This window comes from Microcebus murinus, chromosome 10, assembly GCF_040939455.1.
Source record: "Microcebus murinus isolate Inina chromosome 10, M.murinus_Inina_mat1.0, whole genome shotgun sequence".
NCBI lineage: Eukaryota > Metazoa > Chordata > Mammalia > Primates > Cheirogaleidae > Microcebus > Microcebus murinus.
Window position 1 is genome coordinate 10,812,053 of NC_134113.1, and position 5,331 is coordinate 10,817,383.

Consider the following 5,331-nt stretch of genomic DNA (forward strand, 5'->3'; position numbering starts at 1 on the left):
AGTGGCCGAGGCTTAAAATGGAAAAGGAAAAGGGAAACTGGCCTGTCAAAAGTACTCAGGCTTGGGAATGAGGGCATTGGGGGAAAGTACCAAGAAGAGGCTCTGTGTGTGTGTGTGTTTTCCAGTTTATGTGTTAGATGAGGCGCTCTTCAGTTTGGGGGATAATTCTCAGTTTGGGAAAGAGAGTGAGTGGTAAACTTGCCTAGAGATCAATTGAGGAGAAGTCTGAGGAAAGCAGATTGGCAGTGAATAGGCCATGATGAAGTGGGTAGCAAAAGGGAAGAACACATTATTAACTGCCTTATTATCCTACTCTAGCAGAAACAGCCACTTATATCTAGAATGTCTTGATGGGAAGGTGAGAGATAAGGAGCTTATAAATAGCAAAATCATGTTGCATCTGTAGTTCACTAGGCCCTGTTTTCCCCCTACTCAGGAAAATTAAACGGAGTTTTCAGTAAATGACTGTATCTCTTATTCTTTCCTCTTTCTGGCCAAATACCCAAATGACAGAGAGAATTGGCCATGAGGGCGAGAGATCAGCCTGAAGTGATTGTCTACTGCACTCGTTCTCAGCTGGAATTGTGCATCACAGTGACCCGGGGAAAGTTTTAAAAAATCTGCGAGTCTAGGTCAGGCACAGTGACTCATGCCTGTCATCCTAGCACTCTGGGAGGCCGAGGTGGGAGGATGGCTTGCGGTAAGGAGTTTGAGACCAGCCTGAGCAAGAGCGAGACCCCTGTCACCACAAAAAATAGAAAAATTAGCCTGGTGTGGTGGTGCATGCCTGTAGTCCCAGCTACTTGGGAGGCTCAGGCAGGAGGATCCCTTGAGCCCAGGAGTTTGAAGTTGCTGTGAGCTAGGCTGATGCCATGGCACTCTAGCCCAGGTGACAGTGGGAGACCCAGTCAAAAAAAAATCCACAAATCTAGGGTCTCCTTTGAAGATTTTGATTTAATAAATCTAATAAGGACATGTATATATTTAAAAATATTTCCTTAAAGCCAGGCACAGTGACATGTGCCTGTAGTCCCAGGTACTCAAGAGGCTGAGGTGGGAGGATCCCTTGAGCCCAGGAGTTCAAGTCCGGCCTGGGCAACATAGTGAGACCCTGTCTCTAACAATAACAAAAAATGTCTCTAACAAAAAATGTCCTCAAGATTCTGTTACATTCCTGTTTAAGAACCACTGAATAGATAAGTGTAATATATTAATTCCCATAAGCTCAAAAACGTAAGAAATCTCTAGAAGAATTAAAGTTTGATAGTTGGTACTTCCTTTAACTGTCTCCTTTGTAATAATATTACCCTGGCTTTTATCTGTCTCTTTGTTTGGTAAAATCTCAAGCTGTTTTAACTCTGCTCTCGAACGGTAACAGTTAGCGTCACAGAAGACTTCTGTGACCAGATGTGGGGGAGTGGTTTCTCCCCACTACCAGGGAGCAATCAGTTCTGCAGCGGACGCCGGGAGGGTGTCCTCCGGTTCAGTTCTGACTGTACAGCCTGGGGATGGCGTCAGATCCCGCAGGGTGTGGGCTCAGCCCCCAAAACTGCCCTCCCACCCAGACAGCAGCCGCAAGTCTGTGCTTCCGCAACTACTGCCCGACCAGTGGGCTTCAAGTTGGGGTTCCCGTGACCCCCTCTTTGGGTTTGGCTAATTTGCTAGAGTGGCTCGCACAGCCCAGGGAAACCCTCGGTTAGGTTTACGGGTTCACAGTAGAGGCTATTGCCATCAATGCGCCCGTCAGGAACCTTCATGCGCTCAGCTATCCCCAAGTTCCTCATTCTTTTTACTCTAAATGCTTCTGCAGCAGTTTAGTTTTTGAAGTTAATAACTTTTCTGAAGTTCATCACAATAGAAGTAAATATATGTGTGTATACACACACAGAGAGAAAGCACACAGATCAAAAAGATGGATTTTTCCCAAAGTGAGCACCCCCAAGACAGGGGCTCCCGGTGAAGACCCAGGACACCAGGACCTTCGCAGCCCCACCAGTCCCCTGTCGGGGGCTACAGGGACAGCCTCTCCTGAATATCTGTCCTGGACTTCATGTGAGCAGAATCGTGTGGTATGTACTTCTTTCCCCAGGCGACGTGTCTGTGAGGTTCGTTCATGTTGAGTGTAGCATTCGTGTTGGATCATTCTCAGTGCTGTGAAATGCACCACAGTTGATTTATTCATTCCACCGTTGATAGACATTTGGGTTAGTTCCAGTTTGGCTCCGTGATGAATAAAGCTGGTATGAACATTCTTTCACAAGGCTTTCGGTGGGCATATGTACGCATTCCTGCTGAGCATAAACCTAGGAATAAATCGCTTAGTCACAGGACGTATGTGTGTCCAGCTTCCCTAGATATGACCAGAGTTTCCAAAATGTTTGTACCAGTTTACCCACCCATCGCTGCCTTGTGGCCAAACTTGATACATTCTTAATACATTTCATTTTAGTCCCTCCACTGGGTGTATAAATTGCTAATCACTGTGATTTTAATTTGCATTTCCCTGATAACGAAGTTGAGCACTTTTTCATATCTTTACTGGCCATTTGGTTTTCCTCTCTCGAGCAATGCCTGTTCAAGTCCTTTGTCCGTGTTTCTATTTGGTAATCTCCCCTTGTCTCATTGAGTTTCAATTAAGAGTCCTATTGCAAATAGCTTTTTCCACTCTGTGGCCTGCCTTTTCCTTTGCTCACAACGCTCCATGCTGTCCCGGGCCCTGGCATCACCCGGGCTCAGGTCATAGAAGGGGCCTTTTGTAAAGTGACTCAAGGCTGGGAAGAGAACAGATGTTCTTCGCGTAATAAGCTACAAGGAGGAAAAACGGCCAGAGGTGAATCTTTGCAGTGTGAACAGGCTGGCTGGCTTTTATAAAAGTACTGCTGTTGGACTAGACCCCAAGAGGGCCTCTGCTCCTCCCTCTCCTTCCCTGGAGCCCTGAGCCCCCACCCCTTCCCCACTGAGCAGCGGCAGAACCAGGTAAAGCTGCGACTAACAGCCCATGCAGGAGACTGGACGCGGAGGTGGCGGATCAGCAGAGAAAAGGAATCACAAGGAGCAAGGTTTGGAGGGGAGCAGGGGAAACGAGGAAGGGGGAGGGTGCCAGGAAGGGGCTTCCTGCTCTCATGAGCGGGACACACTGAAAAGATCCCACCTAGTGGACTCTGAGCCAGAGCCACTCCTCTGCCCCTCCAGGCCGCCGTGTCATGCCCTGTCTCTTCCTGTCACTGCGGCATCCTTTAACTGGCCTCTTGGCGTTTGCTCTTGCCCCCTGCCCTCCGTCCTCAACAGCCCTCTGTGCCAGCAGCCAGGGAGCAAGGTCATGTAAAAGAACATCAGAGCACATGTCTCTCACACTTACAGCCTGCAGCGGCTACCGCTTGTGCTTTGAATTCATCACGGACAACTCGCAGGAGTCCACATCCAGGCAGGATATGATCGGCGTCAGACGGTACCTCCCACCGCCTTCCCGCTTCAGCCACGCAGGCCACCTGCTCTGTAAACTGCCACGCGTGCTGCAGCCTCAGGGCCTTTGCACTAGCTGCCCCCTCTGTCTAGAATGATGCGCCCCAACCTTTTCACAGCGGCTTCTTGTCACTCAGGCCCCACTTCGGTGCCACCTTCCCTGGGTGTCTTCCCTGAGCCCTCTTGTCTGGCCTTCCCCAAGTCATTACCCCTGCATTCTGGATCATTTCCTTCATGACTCTGGTCGCTCTGAAATAATCCATCTTCTTATTTACTTGCTCGTAGAATGCGAGACAAGAGGACTTGTCTGTGGGGTCCCCTGCTCTGTCCTCGGAGTCCCAGCACGTGCCTGAAGGTCGCTGGAGTCGCCCCTGGGATCCTGTGCCGGCTCCACCAGCTGGACAGTGTGTGCTCGGTAGACGACAGCCAAGGCGACTTGCTGGGGTACCTTTATTGGAGTAATAAGTAAAAGTAAAGTGACAGTAATTACAAAAGAAACCCATTAAGCTGGCTGATTTCGATGGGAGCAGGTGGGGTGGGGGGGTGCATCTCTCGCTTCTAGGGAGAGGCACCCTAGGGCTGCGGCCAGGAGGTGCTGGTGGCCAGGACTTGGGTCACCTGAGTGGGTGGCTGCCAACTCGGGCAGCACAGTCCTCTCGGAGGCCAGGCAGGCCTCGGAGGATGAGTGAGGTGGCTCCTGGACGGGTGGAGGGAGAGACTGTGAGGAAGCATTCCTAGTCAAAACAAAGCAACCAGAAACGGGCCAGCCAGGTCTGGAGCAGGGCAGGTATGAGCCACCCGGTGGCAGTCTGCTGTGCTGGAGGGAAGCTGAGAGGTCTGGGTGCACACCTGAGACAGAGGGCTCTAGGGTGGAGCCCCACTTTACAGGTCAGTGAGCTGAGCCCAGAGAGGGGACTGGCCAGCACGCAGGCCTTGGGACTCCTAGCCCGGTGCTCTTTCCTGCAAGCCTTGGGAGGGGCTGGTGGCACAGGGGGTGGGGTAGGGGCAGTGAGCTGCCTGCAGGCCTGGCAGGACAGAGCAGCAGGAGGAGTGGCGTCCCTGCCAGCACTGGCCCTGTCACCAGGGAGCAGTGAGGGATGGGGTGGGGCAGGGCTGGGGCATTAGGATTCCATGCAGCTCCCGACACCCAATTTTCCAGCTGGGTGCCCTAGCCTGCTCTCCAGCCTCCTGCCACAGCTGGTCTAATTGACAGGAGCAGGGAGGCTGCTGGAGGCTGGAGTGCAGGGGGAAGGGAAGGGGGCTGGGAGGGATGGGGGAGTGAGGAGGGGGAGCAGGAGGGAGGAGGGAGGAGAGGAAGCACCTGACCCCTTGGGGCAGGCAGGTGGACACTGGACCCTGCAAGGGAGGACAGTTGGCAGATGATGCAGCCGGGAGAGAATCCAGAAGTGCCACCCTCCATTTAAAACAGGAGGAAGCAGGCCAGAGAGACAAGCAAAGCGACCTACCTGGGGTCCCAGGGCCAGCTGAGGCAGGGGCAGCGCAAGGTGGAAGAGCCTGGGTTCTACTCCCAGGCCCAGGATGGGGGGCGGGGAATGCAGGAGGGGTGGTGATGGGGGATGGGGTGGGGTGGGGGAGGGGAGGGCCTTCTGGGGGCCGTTGGAGGTGGGGAAGGAGACTGGAGACCTCAGGGATTGTGGGGGGGCACCGCCCAGCTGCGTGGAGCCGGGGAGACTGGTGCTCCTGGTGCGGCTGGTGGCGGGCTGGGTGGACACCAGAGCTGCCGCCTCTGCCCTGCGTCCCTGTCCCCATGATTAGCGCTAGTGCCCGGCCTGAGCTCTGTTACCTCACAGGGGCGGGAGGGGGCCTGGTCTGTCTCAAATCCTCTCAGCAAGGTGGGGTTGGCTGTGG

General features: G+C 53.3%; 1 long non-coding RNA gene across 1 annotated transcript; it reads left to right on the forward strand.

Moving 5' to 3' along the window:
• Positions 1–942: 942 nt before the first annotated feature.
• Positions 943–3,916, forward strand: LOC105883748 (uncharacterized). Its single transcript, XR_012921301.1, has 3 exons — positions 943–3,059; positions 3,289–3,448; positions 3,748–3,916. It is a non-coding gene; the product is annotated as an uncharacterized LOC105883748 (long non-coding RNA).
• The last annotated feature ends 1,415 nt before the right edge of the window (positions 3,917–5,331 follow it).